At 38.9% G+C, this 25,125-nt stretch overlaps 1 protein-coding gene across 3 annotated transcripts in view; it reads left to right on the top strand.

The window, feature by feature from the left end:
- AP1S3 (adaptor related protein complex 1 subunit sigma 3) overlaps positions 1-25,125 on the top strand; it is a 90,252-nt gene that overhangs the window by 20,165 nt on the left and 44,962 nt on the right. The window lies entirely within an intron of this gene.

Below are 25,125 nucleotides of genomic sequence, written 5' to 3'. Positions count from 1 at the left end.
GTTCCTCTAAGGCTTCTGTTGCCTGCCTGATATTCTAAGCTCCTAGGTGGTCCATTCTGTGGCCATGCAAAAGGCCCTAGATTCTGGCCTAACACATAGGGTGACTCAGTCTTGTCCATTTCATGGTCTTATACTGGCTTAGGTAGGGACTGCCTTAAAAGGCTACCTAAATGAATTTAGTTATATTCTGGATCATATATTAGCCCTTTGCACATCTATGGTAGTGCCAATACAAAGTATCTACTGTAGAGAGAATTATTACTCTCCTTATAATGTGGAAGGCTTGTAACATGAGTATACAAGTATCGTAGTTCAAGGTATATACTGTCTTCATGATTGGCCTTTGTCTTGATACTGTGGCATTCTCCTACCCTTGTCCTTGAATCCTCAACTCAGGTATGCTGGGGAAAGAATGTTAAAGCATTTAAATGCCTCACTGAGTGCCATACATTGTGCTAAATACTGGGGATATATGATAGAAAAGGGGAATAAATACTGTCCTTGAGGAATTCACAGCTCCAGTTGGAAGAAACAATGTATACAGAGCAAGGTTTAGTTGCCTGCTAGTCCTAAAGGTGCAAGAGAGAGAGAAAAAGCATGAATATTTAGTGTGTATTTTTTTTTCTTAATTAAAAATATTCCTACCTTGGAGGCATTGATCTAGTAATATGCAAATGCATTTAACTATATTTTATACTTGTTTGGATACCTTGTGGTATATAATAGCAAGCATTATAACAGCTATCATTTTAATAAGTGCTTTAAGGTTTGCAGATATGACCTCACTTTATATTCACAGTGACCCTGGAATATAGGTGCTGTTATTATCCCCATTTTACAAATTAGAAAACTGAGGCTGAGGGTGATTAAGTGACTTCCCAGGGTCCCATAGCTAATAAATGTCTGTGACTGGATTTGAGCTCAGATCTCCCTGATTCTAGGCCCATCTAACTGCCTCTCATAAATCTAATTTTAATGGAAAAAAAAAATCATTGATTAAATGAGGTCTTAAGAATGAATGTTTATTTTACAAATTCTCATTGAAGCAGGATTTGATGCTGAAATTATTTTAAGGTGAAGGGAATCCTGAATCTGTAAAATCAGATTGAGGTGTGCTTGTCCAGCTCTCCCTGTTGGAAGTATGAACACTCTCTAGCACATGTATCGTCTCCATAGTCATTAGCTCTTAGCACAGAGCACCCCAAAGCTTGCTTGTAAAAGAAACATACTGTATTGTCTCATCAGGGTGGAATATTTGTTGAGTACTTCTGTGCAGGTTATGGATATAAAAGAAATCAGTGAGATCTTACATAAAGAAAGGGGCTAATCAGGGCTTCATCTCCTAATCCACTTGAAGAAGTTGGCAGTCATCTGTTCAGAAATTTAGAAATCATCTTTCTATAGACATTGTTAATGTCCCCATTGAGGCCTGGTTGAAAGGACCAGAGACCTTACCTACTTAGTCTCAGTTACTTAGGCTGCTCCCAAAATAAGTTAGTTGCTTTGGATCCACCCCTTGAGGATTACTAAAGATTGGCTTTCTGTAGGGTGGAGGATTCCAGAAAGATGGATCAGTTGCCTTTTATTTAGTGGAAGGAACTATGCATTTATCACAGAAGTGATTAGAGAGACCTCCTTCTATTCTCCCCACCCCCCTTTTTTTTTTCCTTTCCTTCTTCTGGAGAGATCTTGAGGATACAGTTACTTTCACCCCTTTCCCAAGATGCATCATTGTGTTAGAAGTAGGCATGTAGGGGCGGCTAGGTGTCGAAGTGAGTAAAGCGCTGGCCCTGGAGTTAGGAGGACCAGAGTTCGGTTCTGGCCTCAGACACTTAACACACACACACACACACACACACACACACACACACACACACACACACACACACACACACACACACAAAACTAGCCGTGTAACCTTGGGCAAGTTACTTAACTCCAGTTGCCCTCCAAAAGGCAAAAAAGAAAAACAACCAAATAAAAAACAGAAGTAGACATGTACCTGCCTGCATGGCCTGAGATGGAATTCGGGCACAATGTACACTGCCCCAACTCCAGCTTTCTGGTTAGAAGATGAGGGGGTTTCCTGGATAGCTCCAGCTATTAAGTTTAAGGGAAAACTTTTTCTCACTCAGGAGACAGCTATCAAACCAATTTGACAGGAATTGAATGAATTCGAAGGGAAGTAATGTTTAATGACAGTAGGAAAGGTAGATAGGATCCATGTTTTGTAGGGCTTTAAAAGCCAAGCTGAGAATTTTTTATTTTGTCCTAGAGTTATTAGAGAACCACAGAAGATTTTTGCAGGGAGGAGTGACATCATGAGATCTATGTTTAGCATGCTGAATATAGGAAGTGGAGATCATGTAATCTGTCTCACCCCCATTTTACAGATGAGGAAACTGAGGCCCGGAGAGGGTAAGTAGCTTGTCCAAAGTCAGCAAGTGGTAGCATTTGTTTCTTTTATAGCAATATCTGTTGTTCTGAACAGGCTAGAAAGGGGAGTTATAAGAGGGAGGGAGAACAGTTAGGGTGCTATTGCAATACTCTAGGTCAGTGGTCTTCAAAGTGAGGCCAGAGCCCTGCATACCATGATGGTTTTACCTGAGGGCCTTGGCCTGACCTTACTAAATCAGTCAATTGGAGGGTGGAAAGAGAGATTGTATCTACAATGGCCAATTGTGGGGCAACATAGTATAGTGGATAGAAAGCCCATCTTCAAGACAGGAAGACCTAGGTTCAAGGTTCAAGATCCACCTGTGACATATATTGCCTATATGAACACAGCAACTTTCTTTTGTTGAAAACTGCATTGGTAAAGGGAGGTTCTTCACTGAAAATTTCTTATGTCAATGAAATCCCACATAGGACCTTTACCCAGTCTCTCTAACTCTTCCCAACCCCCACCCCCCAAAAATACTACCAAAATAGCTGTAAAATTCAATTCAATTTAATGAGTACTCACTAAGCTTATGTGCCAGGCACTGAACTAGGCAAACAGATTACTATGCAGTGTCTTTGCCTTGAACTGGGATATGGGGAGGAGGAATTACAATTCTACTTTCGTATTTTAAAAGCCCATCCCTTTCTTCTTCATTTGTCAGTTGCTTAGTGGTTCTTTTGGAGTGCACACACACACACCAGAATATATGCATACATGCACACACACACATATATGTATGCATGTGTGTATGTATGTAGGTATTATATATTTTTTTCAAAGCAAGCTTTAAAACTGATGAGATCTTAAAATCTTTATTTAGCCAACTTTGTGTTGACGCAAACAGAAAATGATATAACATTTAAAAATCTTAACCAGGCTAGGCTGGAATCTCCCCTGGCCTCATATACACATTTTGCAGCGAACATTTAAGGCAGATGTGTCCTGTGAAATCATATACTCTCCATGTTCCTTAGTCACATCATGTTGAAGCAGTAGGAAGAGGGACTGCCAGACAAGGCTGAAGGCACCATCCAGCTTGAAGAGAGCTACTTTTCTCTTTCAGGGTGTTTCCATCTCTAGACCAGTTAAAAAAAGGCTGGAGAAGAACATGGGAGCTGTCTGAATTATTGATGCCCTCCTGAGACTTAATCTCATTAGGCAGCCTCAGGGCTAATTTAAAATATATTACTGCCCTTTATCTTTGAAGGTGGGAGTCTTAACAGAGCCTCTGAAATCCCTAGCTCCTGTTCTAGGAAGATTCAGGAAGTGTCACTTCCCATGATTCCCTCCTCCAATTGTTATCAATTACCCCCTCCCAGAGAAAAATTACTTCAGATTTAATTTGTACATAAATCACACATAATTCTCTGTATAGTTTTATTTTCCCTACCTTCCAGTAGGATGTGATGTTGTCAGCATGGATATACCTGCTGTTGTCATTGTGGAACACACCTCTTCTACCCCTTAGGTGATCTTGCAGTGTTTCTGTGGCTGAAAATTCAGTTCAGTTCAGAATGCATTTATAATCACCTACTGTGTTCCAGGCATTGTCTTAACTTGCTTAGTAGGTATATCATTGAACTTGGAGTCAAGAAGACCTGAATTTGAATGCTACTTCTGATACTTAGCTGTGTTGGATTTCTTTCAGCCTCAGTCTCTTTATCTAGAAAATTGGGATAATAATTGTACTACCTCTTAGACTTATTATGAGGATTAATGAGATGATTAATGCAAAATGTTTTGAAAGCACTATATAATTGCTAGCTCTTATTATTTGTAGATTTTAGGACACAAAGGAAAATGAAAGTCCTTCTCTGCAAGGAGCTTATGATACTACTGGGGTGTGTGTGGTGGTAGGGAACAATGCGCACAGATATGTAAATAACAAGATATAAAAAATAAATATAAATTTAAATTAATTTAAATATAAATATAATTTGTATTACAAAATTTAAATAGCTATAAATTTGAACAGGAGGTTATTTAGGACACTGTATGACCCTGGGTAAGTCACTTAACCTTGCTTGCCTCAGTTTCCTCATCTGTAAAGTGAGCTAGAGAAGGAAATGGTAAACCAGTGAAGTTGTTGTCTGTCCTTCATTCTTTTTTTTTTTTTTTTTTTTTTTGCCTTTTGGAGGGCAGTTGGGGTTAAGTAACTTGCCCAAAGTTATACGGCTAGTATTTTTGTGTGGGTGTTAAGTGTCTCAGGCTGGACTCCAGGGCTGGCGCTTTACTCACTGCGCCACCTAGTCGCCCCGTGTCCTTCATTCTTAAAGAGGACCATATCATCTGGAAGGTGATGCCGTGACTTGGCAAGTAAGTGAATTGGATTTAAGTGAGGAGGATTGTGCAAAGTCACTAGCCTCACTTTTTCCTCCAGAGCCACCTGGGTCTAGTGGCCAATAGATCAGGATGATTGGAGAATCTTGGCCAAGAGAATTCCAGATGGGGTCACCAAAAGTCCGACAGGACTGGAAAAACGACTGAACAACAACAGCATATTAGGAAAAGCTTCATGAAAGAGATGACCCTGAAGCTGAGTTTTGATGTTTCTGTTTGTTTTGTTTTGTTTTTTGGAGGGGGGAGGGCAGAGCAAGGTCACATGGCTAGTAAGTGTTAAGTGTCTGAAGCTGGATTTGAACTCAGGTCCTCCTGACTCCAGAGCTGGTGCTCTATTTACTGGGCCACCTAGCTGCCCCCTGAAGCTGAGTTTTGAGGGAAATAGGAATGCTAAGGAGAAGTGAGAGAGAGCTTGCCAAGCATGGAGGACAGTCTCTGAAAGTGGGGAGACTGGAGAGGGAAGGGTGTGTATAATCAGCCTAAAAAGGTAGGCCATTGATTGTAAATGCCACACAAAAGAGTTCATTTTATCCTAGAGGCAGCAGAGAGCTCCTCAAAGTTCTTGGATCAGGAAACCAGGCTCTGCACTGCTCTTTTCTGCTTTGGGTGTGGTAGCTCCCTGTGGAGGAGTCTGGAGGAGAGGCTGGATGCATCACCTTAGAATAGTCCCAGTGGGAGGTAATGAGGGCCTGAAGTAGGGTAGAGAATTCTTCACCATGAAGCTCTGCTAAGGGATTTAGACTGGTTCTTGATGATGAATTCATGCTCTAGTCCATCACTGGCTCAAGTGTGAAATCTTTCCAGCTTGGCAGGATTTGCTACAGCTTGCTTTTCTTCACCTGGGATAGCCTTCTACAACCCAGGATTTCCTAATTTACTCAGAGTAAAGAGTGTTTTGGTGGAAGTGTTAAATGAATACATATAAAAATGTTAAAAAAAAAAAAGTTTAGTGTTTCATAAGTTGAAAAATCCTGTAACTACCACCATGAACATAAACTTGACCTCTCTGGTCTGGAAAAAGGCTTGGCATCTATTTCTTATAAGAATTTCATTCAAATAAGATGTCTAGCTTGAAGAACACTCATTATTAGATTTAGGGGACTCCTGAGAAGGAATAATAAGTAATACATTTAATTCTGCCTTTTAGCCACCCTAATTTCCTTTAAGACCCAGAACTAGTACCTCTTTTTACCTGGGGCTTTTTTCCCTCTCTCCCCTATTAACTAATGCCCCAGCCCATGAAGTAATTTTCTGTTTATTTCTTTATGTAGCCTGTACTTACTTTTTTCAGAACATGTATCAACCCAGGAGAGTGTAACCCTTTTGATGGCAGGTGCTGTCTTGCTTCTACATTTCTGTACGCAGTGTCAAACACTGTGTTAGGATGCTTGTTGGATGATTTATCATTTTTTAAAAATTTGATTTAATTTTGTTATGTTTTAAATTCTGAACTGTCTCCTCTCTCCCCACCCCACACTTGGGAAAGCCACACAGATTTATAAATATATATATATAAAACCGTACTATGCATACTTCTATTTATCGGTGTGGTTTAAGGTTTTTAGTCCTTTTATTGTGGAGGGCAGAGCCCTAACCCCTCCCAAAGCCTTCCTTTTTAGAATGTTTGAAAGCTTCCAGTAGGTAGCTCCATTTTTATCACCTTCCACTCTGGTGTATTGGTCCTTGAGGGCAGGGACTGCCCCTTTTTCTTATTTATATCCTCGGGACTTAGCATAGATAGTAGGCACTTCTTAAGTGTTAATTTAATTTAATTAGACCAAGAGTAGAATCCTGAAAATGCAGAAGAGGCTGTTTCCCTTGGAACTGTAAGTAGTCACATATTCCATCTTCACTAATGAATAGTAGACTTCAAGAAGTATTTGAAAACTTCACTGGCTCCTTCCCTCTGGGATTACTACTCTTCATGTGTCTTGTACATTCGTAGTCATAGGCAACTAGGTGGTACCGTGGATGGACTGCCAGGCTTGGAGTAGGAAAACTCATCTTTGTGAGTTCAAATCAGGCCTCAGACACTTACTGTGTGACACTGGATAAGTCACTTGACCCTGTTTGCCTCCGTTCCCTCATCTGCAAAATGAGCTGGGGAAGAAAATGGCGAACCACACCAGTATCTCTTCTAAGAAAACCTCAAAATGGGGCCACGAAGAGTCAGGAATGACTCAGAACGATTGGCTGCTGTTGTTTCCTTTGTTAGAATGTGAGCTCTTGAGGCCAGGGAGTATGTTTTTTCCTTTCTTTTTATCCCCATTGCTTGGCACAATGCCTAACACGTAGCACATGCTTGATAAAAGGTTTCTTGATGGACTGACTCACCAGTGGACAGCAGATGACAGCCGCTGTGCAGTTACAACAGACACACATACCATACATTTATAAGACTGGATATTGAGGTAAGCAGATCATCCTAGATGACTGCAGAACATCTAGTATAATTATTTTACACAGGAGGAAACTGAGGCCTAGAAAAGTTGAATGACTTGCATAGGGGCAGCAGAAATAGTGGAATCCCATCAGAAGTTGAATTTGAACCCAGGCCCTCTGAATCTGTAGCCAGTGTTTTTACTAAAATATGACATTTCTTTTTGCCTTTCGAGGTATAAAAATGACCTGTTTTGTGTTAGTTGTTTGGACTAAAGTGCAGGTCTTTATTGCCTATATCTGATCTCTTCCCTGTATTTAAATTTGCCTGTGACACTTACTACTTGTGTAATCTTGGATAGGTCACATACTATCCTCAGCCTTGGATTTCTTCATCTGCTAAATGAGAAGGCTGAAGTAGATGACCTCTGGGGTTCCTTTTAGCTTTATGCCTAAGATCCGGTGTTTCCCAGCTTGTAATAACATTATACTTTAGGGATGTAAATTTTTTTTTAAAGCCCTGCTTAAGTATGATGTAGTGTGGAGGTGATGCCAATCTCTCCTGAGGTTTTTCCTATCAGGAAATAAACCTTGGCAGATCCTACTCATCTGGAAAGGGAATGAGTATCAACCTGTTGACAGGCTTCTTTTTGTCCAAAGACACATCTAGGTAAATGTGGAAAGACTGATCAGCGGAAGATTTTCTGCCATGAGAGAAATTTCTTTGTCCATGATGGTCTTACTATAGCATCAAGGGGTTATTACCATAACTCCTCTGTGGCCTACTAAGGCATAGAGGTTCTGCTACATAAATGAAATCTTGCATCTTTTGATATATTCAAGGATTGACTAGGATAATAGCTGTAAGGAACCTTTATTGGGCCAAACCCTCCCATTTTAGATTTGAGGAAACTGAGGTCCAGAGAGGTTAGTTAAATGAGAGAAAATGTCTCTGTGTGTGGAGGGTAACTTTGTAATTTCTCAAGGTAAACATGTTTTAAGAATATTGACTCTATAAGGAAATTGTTATATTTTAAAACAAAAAATATAATAAATAATAATAGAATAATGTAATAATGAATAAAAAGAAGTTGAATTATTATGTGTGTGTGTATATCTATATATATCTTCACATGTCTGTTTTGGAATCTTAGAACAGAAATATACCTTAGTTGTCATCTAATCCTTTCCCTTCACTTAAAATATCTAGCAAAGTGAGACCTACAGAAGTTCAGGCCAATGTGATACAATGAATGGAAAATGTACTACGTTTCAATCTGGAAGACTGGGGTTTGAATTTCACCTCTGCCACTTTTTCCATGTCTGAGCTTGGTCAGATGAGTTACATCTATTGGTTTCAACTTTCTTATTTGTTAAACAAGGGGATTGCAAAACGAGGCACTTCCAGGATCTCCCCAACTCCAACATTTTAGGATTGTAAGTGACAAATTCACCCAAGTTAATATACAGATAGTGGTAGCCACAAAGTCTCTTTTACCCACCATCTTCTTGAGAGGTTGTATGTAAATTTAATTGTTATAAATAAAATGAAAGCACAGTGTTACACAGTGGATAGATAGAGTGATGGCCTTGGAACTAGGAAGGCTTGCAAACAAGTATTATCTTTTGCAATTACTAGTAGGTGGGACCATGGGAAAGTCAGATAACCACTCAGTCACCCCATATAATTCTCTAAAACTACAAATTACAAAGGAGTCATTGATCTGCATGGTGGAGGGAGTTTCTGTGTTGGAAGTTTTTGATAAGTGCTTGGCATATAGTATGCACTTGATGAATGTTTATTGATTAAATGAAATTGTAGGTCTGGATCCAAAAAAAAATTCTTATTTGAGTGTATTAGGAGAGGCCCTTATTTGAAGGAATGCTACAGGGAGTTTTGTTTTTTTTTTAAATCAGTGATAAAATATTAAATATTGACTGTCGGGGGCAGGTAAGGTGGCACAGTGAATAGAGCACCGGCCCTGGAGTCAGGAAGACATGAGTTCAAATCCGGCCTCAGACATTTGACACATTTACTAGCCATGTGACTTTGGGCGAGTCACAACCCCAACTGCTCTCCATAAAGCAAAAATAAATAAATATCGACTGTAGAAGGTAGTCACTATATTTTAAATTTTCTTGGAGAAAATTTTGTATATCCATCTTATTTTCATATGATTTTTCATAAAAACAAGTAATTCAATGATTTTAGTCTACGTAGAAGAATTCTTGAAAATGGTAATTCAGAGAAAAAACTGGACAAGATCTCATTTTACTTTTTCTCTGTTTCTGCAGAAAGTCACCTGATGTTTTTATATTAACCAAAGTATATGTGATTTATTGCTACTCATTGCACATGCAAGTTCTAAAAGCTGAACTCTTTAATATCTCACCCTCTAATCATTTTATCCTTCCCATGGAAACTGTCTCTTTAAAAGTTAAAGTAAAAAGATAAATTTTCAAGAGCAATCATTGGTCTGTAATGTAATCAGCAAGAAGAAATGGAATGTAAAAAATGTAGAAGGCAGGGGGGACCATCAGATAAACATCAGACTTTCCCTTAGTCTGCTTTGGGAAGAATGTGTGGAGCTTTTGAAAGCATTTCGATTTTAGAAACTGTTCTGTAAAGAACAATTATGTTATTATCAGTGTTACTTAAGATGGTGGCAGTTTCCTAATAGTATTCCACCAGGACCTTGATCTCAGGACCCCTTCTACAAGTTGTAAATGGTACTTATGAATTCTGCGCATTGAAGTGATTGTCTCCTGATCTTTTGCAACTGCCAACTTTCAGATAGGATTTTTTTTTTTTTTTTGCAGCATGGTTAATAGTCATCAATCAACAAACATTTATTAAGCTCTTCGATGCCAGGCATCTCTCTAGGTAGGCATACAAATACAGTGGATAAAACAATCTCTAAGAGAGTCTTATATTTGACTTAGCAGAGGAGGTAGAGGGCACCCTGGCCTTCCTATGCCAGAGTGAAGCATTCAACATCTCCCCCTTAGGGCTCTAGGTAGATCCTGAGGGTTAAAGGATATTTTTCCCCCTACTACTATTGTCTTGAGCCCCATTTGTCAGGTGGTTTCCCTTTTGTTAACTTTAAAGAATTAATGCCTCAGTTCCAATGAACTATTTAGTGTCAGCTTTTGCAAAGGAATATTTTCTTTCAAGATATAGCAAGAACAGACACACATACATTCCCCCTCCCCCTTTGGGGGTATACTCTTTTCCTATGCCACCTTGGTTTCTAGGGAAAGCAGGCTCAGAATTAGTTAATAGCAGTGGTTCCACCAACTTCATGTCCAGGGCAGCATCGCTACTGTTACCTGTTACAAAATGTCTGCCCATTTTCCAAAGACCATGTGGGAGCTGCAACAACAGCCAATTCAACCAAGATTTATTAAGTACCTACATTATGAGAAACATTGTACTGGGCAGTGGAGCTTCAAAAATAAAAATGGAATCGTCCCTGTCCACAAGGCGCTTGCATTTTCCTGGGTGTAAAAAAAAAAAGTATATAGAAAATTAAATAGAAAATTTAATTTGTAGCCACCTCTCCAAATCAGTCATCTTTTGCAAGCCACTTCTCACTCTTTTCCCCCTCCCTTGGTGTCCCTGTCCTCAAGGAAGTGATAATCTCTAGCATGATATGGCAAGAACACAAATAGCTGTAATAAGCATGATATAGTAGGAAGCCAGGAAATCAGATGGGCATTTGGAGGAAGGAGGATTTTTTTTTGAGTCTATATGTTTAGAGTTTATATGTTTAGGTATTATGAGAAATCAAAAAGTGTTTAAAAATACTATAGCATGTTATGAAATAAAATGTAAATGTTAAAAACAACTATTCCCATGTGCTGACATTTTGCTATCTTGAACTATAAAGATTTTGCATTACAAACGATATGAAGGCATTATGATTATATTTCCATGAAGCTACATTATTTCTTTTTTTTTACTTTATCAAATGCTTTATTAACTTCTAGTTTACATCATTCATTTCCGCAAGATTTTGAGTTACAAATTTTCTCCCCATTTTTCCCCTACCCACCAACCCCCAAATAGCGATCCTACTGGATATCCCCTCCTCCAATCTGCTCTCTCCCATATCTTACCCCATTCCCCCTCTGATTTTCCAGTAGGGCACAGTGGATCTCTATGCCCTAGGGCCTGTATATCTTATTTCCCAGTTACATGTAAAATTAATAATAGTGTGTATATATATTTTAAACATTTGATTTTAAAACTTTGAATTCCAGATTCATTGCCTTCTTCCCTTGTCACCCACCCTGACTGGGAAGATAAGCAATTCAATATAGGTTGTACATGTGTAGCTATGCAAAACATTTCCATAGTGGATATATTGTAAAAGACTGAGTGTATTTCCCTCCATCCTGTCCCGCCCCCCACTTTTTCTGCTCTCTACTTTAATCCTATCCCTTTTCAAAAGTGGGTGCTTCATACTTCCCTCCCCCCCAGCCTGCTCTCCCTTCCATCATCCCCCCTCTTATCGTTTACTCCATTCTGTCTCCCCATCTCCTCTCATTATATTCCTCTTTCACCTCTTAATTTCACCTTTTAAGTATCATCCCTTCCTATTAAATTGGTCCTGTGCCCTCTATCTATGCATGCCTGTCCACTTATATACACACGCTCACATATGTATTTATATGCCCATATACCCTCCTATATAGTATATGTATACATACATACATAAGTATGTATATATATGCACACATATTTCTATTTCAACTATTCTCATACTGAGAAAAGTTTCATAAGTTACAATGATCATTTTTCCATGTAGAAATGTGAATAGTTCAACTTTGATAAGTTCCTTATGATTTCTTTTCCTTGTTTACCTTCTCATGCTTCTCTTGCTTCTTGTATGTGAATGTCCAATTTTCTATTCAACTCTGGTTTTTTCATCAAGAATGCTTGAAAGTCCTCTATTCCACTGAATGACCATATTTTCTCCTGAAACATGATACTCAGTTTTTCTGGGTAGGTGATTCTTGGTTTTAATCCCAGCTCCTTTGACCTCTGGAATATCATATTCCAAGCCCTTTGATCCCTCCGTGTAGAAGCTGCCAGATCCTGGGTTGTCCTGATTGTGTTTCCACAGTATTCAAATTGTTTCTTCTTGACTGCTTGTAATATTCTCTTCTTGATCTGGGAACTCCAGAATCTGACTATAATATTTCTAGAAGTTTTCTTTTTGGGATCTTTTTCAGGAGGTGATCGGTGGATTCTTTCAACCTCTATTTTGCCCTCTGGTTCCAAAACATCAGGGCAATTTTCTTTGAGAATTTCTTGGAGGATGATTTCTAGGTTCTTACTTTGATCATGGCTTTCAGGTAGTCCAATAATTTTTAAATTATCTCTCCTGGATCTATTTTCCAGGTCACTGGTTTTTCCCATGAGATATTTCACATTGCCTTCTATTTTTTTATTTGTTTGAATCTGTTTAATAGTATCTTGACTTCTCATAAAGTCATTAGCTTCCATTTGCTCCAATCTAATTCTGAAGGAATGATTCTCTTCAGTGAGCTTTTGAGATTCTTTTTCCATCAGGCAAATTAGACTTTTTAAGGCATTCTTCTCCTCATTGCCTTTTTGAGCCTCTTTTGCCATTTGAATTAGTCTATTTTTTAAGGTGTTATTTTCTTCAGTGAGGTTGTTGACACTCATTTCATAATTTTCTTGCATCATTCTCATTTTTCTTCCCATTTTTTCCTCCACTTCTCTTATCTGGTTTTCAAAATTCTTCTTAAGCTCTTCTGTGGCCTGTAACCATCTCGTATTTTTCTTGGAAGCTTTTGGTGCAGGAGTTCTGACTTTGTTGTCTTCCATGCTTTGATCCTTTTTGTCCCCAAAATAGGAGTGTAAAGTCGTATTGCTCTGCTTCCTGTGCTTGCTCATGTTGCCACTCAATTACTTGACTTTTGGGCTTTTTGCCACAGTAGAACTCTGCTACCAGACAGGGGAGCTTTGTCTCAGATCTCGGGGATTTTCTCAGCTGCTGGAGCTGTTAGGTGGGGTGCCCTCTTTGAATCCTCCACACATTCTGGCAAGCTGGTCGCACACTCCAGGACCTCGACCCTAGACAGCAATCCAGATCCAAGCAGGTTAAAGCAAGAGCGATTACCCCTCAGACTGGTAGCTTGGTCCCTTTACATTCTGCAAGCCAGAAGTTGAAGCTGCCTGGTTGCACGGCCACAGTGCCTCAGCCACTTCTCCCTCCGGTTAAAGGCTGACCGCACTCCCGAATTGCCAGATCCCCAAGTCCACACTGTACTGACCTCTCTCTTTGTCCTTAGCATCTATGTGTTGATAATTCTGGAAACCATCACAGCAGCTGGTGCCAGAGGCTGGTCAGACCTGCACTGGGGCTAAAACCTCAGGCTCACACTTAGGGTCAGCTCCCAGAGCACTTCGCTGGCTGCTCCCTGCTGGCCTGCCAGGCTGTCTTCAGTGGGAGGTTAGCTTATCTGTCATTTTGTGAGTTCTGTAGCTCCAAAGTTTGTCTAGAGTAATTTTTTACATGAATTGGAGGAGGTGCAATCCGGAGCTGTGCAGAAGTCCTGTTTCTACTCCACCATCTTGACTCTGTCCCTTATTTCATTTTCTCTTCCTTCATTCAAGCAAAGTTCTAACATCAAAGTGCAGGAATACCCTATTGCTTTGAAGTTATTTTTAAATCAATTGCTTTTGCCCTATAAATTGATCCAAACTATCATGTCATAGCAAAAGTAGTCTCCTTTTTGTGCATTTCCCTATTCTCCTTCACAAACACCTCCCATTCATGACTTTTGGATTTCCGGGATGCCATTAATGAATGAATTGTTAATTAATGAGCCACAGATTCTGGAAACAACATTTATTTACTGGTATCATTATGGTCATAGACACAGGGTCAAGAACTGGAAGGCACCTTGGAGGTCATCTAGACTAATGGTGTCAAATTTGTAGAAATGAGGGTCACTAAACCAGATATAAGGATCCCTGTGGGCTGCATGTGACAGAGAAGACCATGTATTAATATTTTCTGTGTTCTATCATATTTTGATTTTGTTAACTATTTCCCAATTAAGTTTTAATCTAATTCCTGCTGAAGAGGTTACCCATAAAGAAGGTTAGGGTTGCTCTGGAGACCCCAAAATACCAACATGCAGCGTCCTGCCAAATGAATTCGACTCCAGTCTTCTCAGCCAAAGAAAAGCAGAGTTTATTAAAAGTTCGCTTGTATTGGACACAGAGTAAGCCTGTACTAGGTCATTCTATGTTGCTCTCACACACAAGCTGGGGTCTTATATACAAAAGGTTGTGGGAGGAATCTAGGGGTGGTCTAGAGGAGGAGTTTGGGGAGGGTCTTCAGGAGAAGTATCAATGAGTGATTAAGGGTGGGAAGTTGTTGGAGGCTACCTGGAGACTACAGACAATGGTGAGGCTAGGCCAGTTCAAAGGTGGGTTGATATTTTGATAGGCTCAAGGGTGGGAAGTCTAATAACAGGTTTGATCCCAGACACTATGTAAGGCTTATGGCCTCATGCAAATGCCTCATCAAATAGGACGATTTAATCAGAATTCAAGGGGAATTCCCAGAGCCTGTACCTCAAAGATTCATGGGGATTCCCAGAGCCTGCACCTGCATCACTGCTATGTTTGACCTCTGATTGAGTCCAGCCACCTTATTTTAACAGTGAACAAGCAGAAAGAGGGATTCTAACTAGTTTTTTAAATGATCACACATGCTCATTTAGAGTAATTGGAAGAAAGGCAGAGAGTGATTCTGAACTGAGACATTCCCACTTTTAAACATGTATAAAGAAATTTAGTTTTGTTTGAAGTACATTCCAACAATACCATCTGCTTTCAAAGTGTTGCCAAAGTGAGGACCTATTTCACTCAGCTGACAAATCATTTAAAATGGGTTCTATATCAGCACTATAACTTCATATATCTTAAAACCTATTATTTGGATAGCTTTCTCCTAACAATCTTTTTCATGCTCTTGATTTACTCCCATAGCAAACCATTTCTTCAGAAATCACAAAGTAATTTTCATTGTAGCTCAAAAAGAATTCTGAGTAACTGGATTCCAAACTATTGAGTTCTTGCTGTATTTAAGAAAATAGGATCCAAGATTTAGAGCTGAAAGGAACCTTAGAGAGCACGTACTCAGACCCTCTCTTCCATTTTCCAAATGAGGGAATTGAGACCCAGCAAAGTTGAGTCATTTGTCAATGGTTACATGGGTTTTAAGTAATAGAATAAGAATTTGAATTCAGCTCCGTTTCCACTCTACAGGATGTAACTAAGAAATAATATGTACCTAGTGGCCATAAAAGAGTTAATACATCTTCCAAAGATTCCTAGTTTTATTTATGAGGCAACATCTAGCACATTATTTCAAATGCATGGAAAATGACATAACCAAATATACACATACATACATATATGTGTGCATGTGCATATGTGTATGTGTGTGTGTGTGTGTGTGTGTGTGTGTGTATAGGTGTATATCCAGAGCTAAAAAGTAATCATTTGGTACAGTACCTGGTATATTATGGAAACTTGATGAATGTCAAACCAGGAAAATTGTGGGAAGATGTTGTTTCAGAATGTCTCCCAATAGTACAAGGGGAGTATTTCCTACTCAGCTGCAAATTCTGGTTACATTTCCTTAGCTTTAAGAACCTACTTTGACCAGGGACTCAACTACTGTCTTTAAATGTTTTTCTCTTTTCTTTTTTTTTAGGGAAACTAAGTTTTTATTAAGGCATAAGATATCTTAGAAAATATTTACCTTTAATAATCTGTTAACAGTTCCCAATTCATAACCACATTGTATTCTGAAAATTCTTCTTTTTTTTTAAATAAGTTTTTATTGATTTTTTTATATTTTTGCCTCCACATCACCAGTTTTCCCAGTATTCCTCCCTCTCTTTCCTCCCAGGGAGCCATCTCATATAACAAACATTATTTTTAAAGAAGCTTTTTTTTTTTTTTAAGGAAGAATCAAAAAAATGAGCCAAACCAATGAATACATTAGAAAAAAAGTCTGGAAATGTGTGCCATGTTCTATAATTGTAGAATTCTCAAGTAGTGCAGGTAGAGGTGTCTTCTTTTATGTCTGACACCATGTTTATTCTTTGCAATTTTGCAACACTCCCTTTTGATTGTTTTGTGGATATTCTTTCCATTTACATTGTGGTAGTCATGGAGAATATGCTTTCTTGTCATTGCTTACATCATTCTGCATAAGACATGCAAATCTTTCCATTACATTTGTATTGTATTTTATTCATCATAAGGGACTCTCAAAAGTCTTCATCACCACAATTCAAAAGCATCAATTCTGTGGCAGTCAGCTTTTCTCTCTTGACAGCCATACATTGCTACTGGAAAATCCAGAGCTTTGAATATGTGGACCTTTGTTGTCAAGGTGATATCTCTGCTTTTTAGTATGCTGTCAAGATTTGCCATAGTTTCCCTTCCAAGGAATAAACATCTTTTAATTTCATGGCTGCAGTTGCTGTCTGCAAGTGATCTTTGAGCCCAAGAATATAAAATCTGACACTGCCACCAGAAAATGTTCTACCGTGTTTCCCCGATAAGACCTATCCCGAAAATAAGCCCTCCCCTTACTGTGTAAGATTCTCCTAAAATAAGCCCTCCCCTGAAAATAAGCCCTATTGAGATTGCTACTGTAGTGAAGGTGATCCCCTGAGCTACACGCTACATTACGGTACCCTCTGTATGCACCATCCCGTCCCCCCTCCCCCCTCCGTGAAATGCACGCCGCGCTCCGAGCTACATCCAATCAGAGCTGCAGCAGTGAGCGTCATCCTGTTCTTCCCCAGTGATTTGCTTCTGGCGCCATTGAGAGCAGTGCCATGGAGGAGAGCTGAGGCAGGACAACATAAGCCCTCCCCTGAAAATAAGCCCTCTGGTGTTTTTCTTTAAAAAAAAAATTAATAAGACAGTGTCTTATTATCGGGGAAACACGGTATTATGAATATTTTGGTGTCTGTGAACACTTATCAGTGACTTCCTTGGGTATGTGTATTTTAATAATTTTATTTACATAAATTACAAGTTGCTTTCCAAAATGGTTTCATTGAGGAAAAATGTGTTCTTATCTTTGAGCTTGTTTATTCCCACCCAAGTTACCCTGCTTTGATTGTAAAAGAATACCTTTCTATATATTTTTGTTGCCCACCCAACTACTTCAGGAACTTGGGACTGGGAGGATTTTTCTGTGTCTGGTCAATACAAATGCTGTCCCAGTTTAGGTCGAGAGGGCCAGCTGCCTGCAAGGTTCTTTAAGATAGTGTAGTCTTAATTCTTTCTTAAATCTTTTTTTCTCAGAAAAATGTTAAAGTTTCCTTCTTGAGTGTACTTTCAGCTGTAAAAAGGGGAACAGCCAAATTGAACTGGTTATTATTAGAATCATAGAGTCGTGATTGAATTGTAGAGATTATTTTGTGTGATCTGGTGGCAGGAGGACTGTTTTGAAATAAAGGACCTAAATTCAGATGCTGGTCACCTTCATGACATTGAGCAAGTCACCTTCCCTTTCTTTGGACCTCAGTTTTCACATATGCCCATAAGGTGGTTAGGACAGATGATCTCTAAGATCTTTTTTTCAGCTCAAAATTCTGTGATTCTACTTAAACTTCCTACTGCACATAGGTACTTCCTCTACAGAATCCCCAACATGTGGTCATCTAACTATTTGAATATGTCCCAGTGACCGTCAGCTCCCCCCTCTATAAGGAAACCCTTTCTAGTTTTGTACAGCTTATTAAATTTTTCAGATGGGTCCAAATCTCTTCTTGTTTTTCTGTCCATTGGTTCTCCTACAACTCTGGAGCTTCACAGAACAAGGAGGATAGAGATAGAACGTGAGTCCAGAGGACCCTACCTCCATGGCAATCCTCTGACTCAGAGGAATAGCCAAGGGAAATCCAAGGGAAACAATTATTGCCTAAAGAGGGCCAAACTCCTGTAGGCCAAGGCAGAACATGTCTCCCACTCCCCAAGGTGGATCTCTTTGGAAAACCTGGCACCTCCTATTAACAGGTGACAGAAATCCCAGGCATTGTTTCTGACTTCAGCCAAGCCCCTGTCTAGCTATCTTCTTAACTTTTCCAGTTACCAGCCAGTCTGTAGACCATCCATTTGTCCATCTTGCCATCCATCCTTGGCAGACCCTACATCCTTCCCTCTCCATGTCTGGACTTCCTGCTTCTGGAAGGGGTGTCAGTTTCTCAATTCTTGACCTGTTTTCAGCCCACCTTTGACCTGGATCTCTCAGAATTAATTGACAACTTAACCTGTCCAAAAGTCTGCCCAGTCCTGATATATTAGCTGTTTATAATCCTTTTTCCTCAGCTCTCCACCCTTACTACATTTCTGTCTGACCATTACCATCACCTGACTTCAAGATCACCCCCATCTCTCAGCCTGAATAGGAAAGTCTGAGCACTAGCTATTGGACCATGGGCAGTTTACCTAACCTCTGAACCTCTGTTTTCCTCAATGCTGTAATGTGCATAAGAATACTTGTAGGTTGTAAGTGACTCATGGGGTTGTTATTAGAGGCTCCAGAGAGATAATACATATAAAACATTTTGCAAACTTTAAAGTGCTATATATATTTAAGTCATTATAATTATTATTTTTATACTGACCATTGTAGGTTTCACTATGGAGAGTGTAGCAGGACCTGTGATCAGTACCCTCTCCCCCTTACCTCCTTTGTCTCTGGGGTTTTAGTCAGCTATACTTTTTAACAATAATTTGCTTTTTTTTTTTTTTTTTAGCTTAGGGGGCAAGTAGACTACATGATGCCCTTCTCTGTTGCTTTTTGGAGTCTATACTTAAGCAAAAACTTAAGAGTACCACCACTGAAATAGTTGGGCACTTTCATTTAGGGGAATTCCTAACATTTTAGGCAGAGGTTTGACTGTCCTAATTTAAATTTATGTTTATCTCTAGCTAATCCTTGGACTCTTTATGACTGAAACAAAATTTTAGGTTACTTCAAACATTGAGGTGAGGAAATGAATAGAGTATGCTAATGTGTCTATTAATGAAGCAGGAGGATAGGTTGGGGGAACTGCAGAGCTTTTTAAAAAAAATTTTTTTTCTCAGTCTTTGGAGGTGTGACTGGCACAACTGGTAGCTTCAGCCTAAATCTTCTGCTCTAAAAGGCCTGAAAGGACCAGTGGGCCTCCTCAGTCTCCCTTTTCTGCTTCAGCTTATCCCTACTTTTCCTGTTACTTTTTGCTTCTTTGCCAATGATTCTTTCTAGTTCTGATTTTGAAGTCTTCTCAGTTTCTAACTCTTAAGAGGTGACTCCCTTCTGCCTTCTGCCTCACAGATCTTGATAATCCCAAATCTCTCAGGGTTGAGAGAGAATGTATGTTCCTTTGAACCACAAATTCCAGAACAGCAGTCATTTTTCAAATCCTCATTATAGTATTATGATGATGTTGATATGAACCATCAACTTTAGTGGAGAATGGAATAGACATGTGCTCGAAATTTGAATGTAAAGTAAAATTTGACTGAAATAGTAAAATGGTATTTGATTGAAATGGTTGATTTTTATTTGACTATGAATTGTCAAAGCTGATTCATTTAGAGCAAGACTGGACAGAGCCTTGGTGTAATCCTGGGAGATCCAAGACAAAGGTGAGGGGAGCACATCAGGAGCCAAGAAGGTTCCTTACAAGAACAGGCGGAAAGGGCCTAAATTCCTACTTTCATGGTGCTCTCTGGATTTTTAATGGCTTTGCTAAAGTGGTGCTCCCTCTGGCAGATCTTACAGTGCTGGAAAGGTTCTAGCAAGACAGTCTGGATAATGCTGTAGCACGATTTTAGATAAGATGAGAGATTTCATCACCATGTGGGCCTAATTTTCATTCGAAGAGACTCTTGCCAAACTGGCACTTCTTCCTGTTGCTCGTCATACATAGTGCCGTGTCTCATTTCTCCTTGCCTTGACTTGGGTTGTCCCCATGTCTGGAATGCTGGACTTCCTCATCTCCTTCCCTTTGAATCCCCGGTTTTTTTCAAGGCTCAGCTCAACCACCATTTCCTACTTTTTCAGAACTTTTCCCTCATCCTATCCCCCCAGCTGTTAGTACTTTATCTCAAAATTAGTTACATCTCTTTTGTCTATATGTGCATATATGTCTGTGTTGTCTCCACAGCCAGAATGTAAGCTTTTTGAGGGCTAGAACTGGCTTAACTTCTGCCTTTTTATATCCAGTGCCTAGCATTATTCCTGATACATTAGTGGTTGCTAATAAATGCTTATTAATTGTTGACTGAATAACTGAAGACTAAGGTATAGGAGAGACACACAGACCAGTGAAATGACAGTCCTTGAAAAAATATTTAAATTCATTGAAGAGTTTTCCTTTGAAAGAATCTTTTTGCAAAGTGGAAGGTATCATAAGCTTGCTGAATCTTTCATAGCTTTTACCTGATCTTTTGGTAAATCTGAATTTCCACATATTATATTTGCTGAAAGTGAAAATTTATTTAAAGTTAGGTATATTTGGGTTAAAGAGCTAGACAGTTCTTCTCCTCAAGGAACTCTGTTCTTTTGGGGGTAGAGTGAATAACTACATGTACACTGAGAAAGTTGGTGGAAAACATATACAAAAAAAAGTTCAGACTCATTTGTTTGGAGGTGGAGATGAGGGAGGGGAAAAGTAACACGGGGAGAATGGAAAGGTCCTTGAAGGAAATGGTACGTGAGTTGATCATTGAAAAGAGATGAGTTCCAAGATGGAAAAGAGGGAGAGTATTTTGTACATTGGAGGACAGCTTGTGTAAAGGCACAGGTGAGGGATGGATGTGGTGTGCTGGGAATAACAAGTAGATCCATTTGGTTGGAGGGTGGAATGTGTGAATTGTTATAATGAGTAATTAGTTTGGAAAGAGAGATTATGAAGATCTTTGAATGCCAAGCAAGTGAGTTTGCACTTTCTTGTAAAGGCACTGAGGCTTCTTGAACTGAAGGGGAATGGCATGCATAGACCTGTGCTTTTGGAATATTATTTTGGCAGCCATGAGAAGGATGGATGGGATGCAGGTTGACCGATGAGAAGGCTGTGACTGGTCTAGAGGTGATGAGGATAGTAATTAGAGTGGTTGTACTGTGAAAATAAAGAGAGTTTGAGAGATGTGGAAGTAATATCTTTGTATCTTTGGTAGCAGAGATTTTAATTGGAATTCTGTTCTTTGTAATGATATTTGAACAGTGGTGAAACTTTGACTTCATTAACTTTGGGGGTGTGTGTGTATTATATGCAAATACATTTATGACACTTAGGTGTATTTTATAATTCCCCTAATGGAATCCTACTGGAATTCGCATTGCTAGTTCACTGTTTAACTTTTATGATTTGTTATGCCATTTGCCAATTTAAAAACAATCCATGTTGGCAGGCCTCTTCTTAAATACAGTCTTTGTTTTATTGAGCATTTATTATGCTAATTGCGTATGTTGCAATGCCGACTCTAGTTACATAATATGAGACAACCCAAACTAGCTGTGGTTGTTGTTTTTCATTTTCTTTAACTGAACCGCATGGGCTTGGGACTTGTGTTTGTGTATGTGGGGGGCAGGGTGAGGGCCATGCTTTCAAAATAAGGACATGCATAAGGATATTTAAATACCAAGCCTACATAATCCATTTAGAAATTTGTCTTTTATTTCTCAACAATTGTTGGCTTATGTTTTTTAATTACATGCCTGCTTTGAGGTAGGTAGCTTTGCCTTCCGAAAGATAGTCACCACTGTTTAATGAACTGGTTGACAGAGTTTGTGTACAATTACGTTTACAGCGTTTCTTCGGAGTGTGTATTAACTGGCCGAATGAGATGCTTTGTAGCTAAATCCACCATTGTGTGTTTTTAATTTGTGTGTTATCTGAGTCCCTTGTTTCTCTCCCCTGGTAATCCTTTCCCTCTTTAGTCACTCTTCCAACCCTTTTAATATTTAATAATTAATGGGTAGTTAATCTAGTTATAATAGTTATCTCACAGTATGCATGTATGGAAAGAAATGGACAAGCCATTGGTTTATGTAGCTGTTCTGTGGTGCTTTTAGTCCGAGTTGTGCTATGGAGGGAAAAGATGAAGCTACTGGTTAACTGAGAATTTTGAATTCTATATAGATTTTAATTGGAGAAGCAGTCTGGTATAATGGCCAAAGGACTAGCCTTGGGGTCAGACACATACTTGGCTCTGTGATCTCTGGTAAGTCTCTAATACTATAATTTGCAGAGTAGTTGCTGATCTGCATTGATAGAAGGAGAGTTCTCACTAAGGGAGAACTTTCATGATTTTCAGGCAGCTAAGTAGTATAATGGGTCAGAGTGCTGAATTGAGAGTCAGCATGACTTGAATTCAAATCCTGTCTCAGATACTTATTAGCTATGTGAGCAAATAATTTATCCTCTGAGCCTCATTTTCCTTGTCTGAGCAGTGGAGGTAATAATAGAGGGGTAGTTTTGGGGATCAAATGAGATAATATATAGTGCTTTGCAAATCTTAAAGCTCTATTAATAATAATAGGAACAATTGTAATAATAATGATGGCTAGCATTTATAGAGTGCTTTAAGTTTTTCAGAGAGTTTTGCAAATATATCAGCTTATAACAGTCTGGGAAGTAGGTTCTCTTTATCCCAATTTTGCAGATGAGGAAATTTGAGACAGAGGTTAAGTGATTTGCCTATAGTCACATAACTAGTAAGGGTCTGAAACTGGATTTGAACTTAAGTCTTTCTGACTCCCAAGTTCAGCATTCTATCCATGGTGCCACCTAACTGCCTGTGTAAATGCTTATCTGTTATTCAGAATTTCTAAAATTATTCATATAACCTGTTATCCCGACCCTTACCTTTTTCTCATTACTATGCTAATATCAATTGAGTGGAAATGTTAATGAGATTAAAAAAGCTGCAAATTTCATTGAGGAAGAGCAGTATTAGGACACTTCAGTTATCCAGTTATTCAATAATTCATCAAGACAGTGGAATAGTGGATAAGAGTGTTGGATTTGACTATCCTGCCTCAGGAATGTACTAGTTGTATTAATTTGTAAGCCAGTAAACCTCTGTAAGCCTCTGTTTTCTTATCTTTAAAATGGGACCTACCTCACCTAGTTAGGAGAGTCAAATGAAATTAATAAATGTAAAGTATTTTGAAAACTTTAACATACTGTAAAAATGTGAGTTTTAATTATTAGAACAAATGCTTTCTTGAGTCATCACTTAATGGAAACCAATCTCTCCAAAGTTACCAAATGACCTCTTAATTGCCAAATCTGATGGATTTTTCTCAGTCCTGATTTTTTTTTTCACCTTCTCTGCTGTGTTTGTTCTGTTGACCACTCTTTCCTCTGGGACATTATCTCTTCTCCGTGTTTTTCTGACATTATTCTCTCCAGATTCTCCCATTTGACCACTCTTCCATTTCTTACTGATGAATCATCCACATTTTGCCCAGGGTTCTGTCCTATGTTCTTCCTTGACCTCATCATTTCCTATGGATTTAATGCTATCATCTTTGATGCATATGATTCAGCTCAGCCCCAGGCTCTCCCTGTCCCCATCTCTGCCTCTCAGCTTCCCTCCTGCACAAGGATATACATTTTCATTGACTATTGCCCTTGTCTGGAACTCTCTTCCTTTTCATTTCCTACCTTCCTTCAAGTACCAGCTAAAATCCCAACTTGTACAAGAAGTCTTTTCCAATCTTCCTTAATACTGATGTCTTCCTATTATTATCTTCAGTTTATCCCGTATATCTTTTTTTCAATTTCTCTTGTCTCCTTCATCATCCTGTGAAGTCCTTGAGAGCACAGACTGATCTTTTTTTAAACATTTTTTTTTCCAAGTTCTATATCAATCAAGGTCTTTAATTGTAGGCCAGAAGATCACTTACAAGGGATATCATAGATGGATTTCATGCTTTTGGCAGGGGTTGAACTAGATTATCTAATCAATCCCTTTCAACTTGATTCTCTAATTCCTCCCCCTTTTTTTTTAAATTAAATTTTACATCATTCATTTCCTCCAGATTTTGAGTTACACATTTTCTCCCCAATTTTCCCCTACCCAGTGCCCCAAAATATCAGTCCCACAGGATATCCCCTCCTCCAATCTGCTGTCTCCCATATTTTCTCCCATATCCCTTTTGATTTTTCCAGTGGATCTCTATGCCCCAGTGCCTGTATATCTTATTTCCCAATTGCATGTAAAATAGTATTAATAATAATGTGTGTATATATATATATATATGTATATATATTTTTATTTAAATATTTTATTTTAAAACTTTGAATTCCAGATTCATTCCCTTCTTCCCTTGTCATCCACCCTTACTGGGAAGATAAGCAGTTCAGTATAGGTTGTACATATGCGGCTAATGCAAAACAATAACATAGTAGATATATTATAAAAGACTGACTATATTTCCCTCCCTCCTATCCCACCTCCCACTTGTTCTATTCTCTACTTTGATCCATCCCTTTTCAAAAGTGGGTGCTCCCAACTTCCCTCCCCCCAAGCCTGCCCTCCCTTCCATCATCCCCCCTCTCATCCCCTTCTCCCCTACTCTCCTGGAGGATGAGATACCCTATTTAGTGTGTATTTCATTCTCTCTCCAAGCCAAATTCAATGGGAATAAGGTTGACCATTCCCTTTTGCCTTCTTATTCTTCCCCTCCATTGTAACCATTTTCCCTTGCCTCTTCTATATGAGATAGTTTACCCCATTCTGTCTCTCCCCATCTCCTCTCATTATATTCCTCTCTCACCTCTTAATTTCACCTTTTAAGTATCATCCCTTCCTATTAAATTGGTCCTGTGCTCTCTATCTATGTATACCTGTAAACATATATACACACATTCACATATGTATTCATATG

The sequence above is a fragment of the Petaurus breviceps genome, unplaced genomic scaffold (genome assembly GCF_028583685.1).
Source record: "Petaurus breviceps papuanus isolate PSGF00001 unplaced genomic scaffold, PetGlider_PUasm1.0 688, whole genome shotgun sequence".
Lineage (NCBI taxonomy): Eukaryota > Metazoa > Chordata > Mammalia > Diprotodontia > Petauridae > Petaurus > Petaurus breviceps.
Note: the sequence above shows the minus strand (reverse complement) of the source record. Positions and strands in the feature narration are given on the sequence as shown.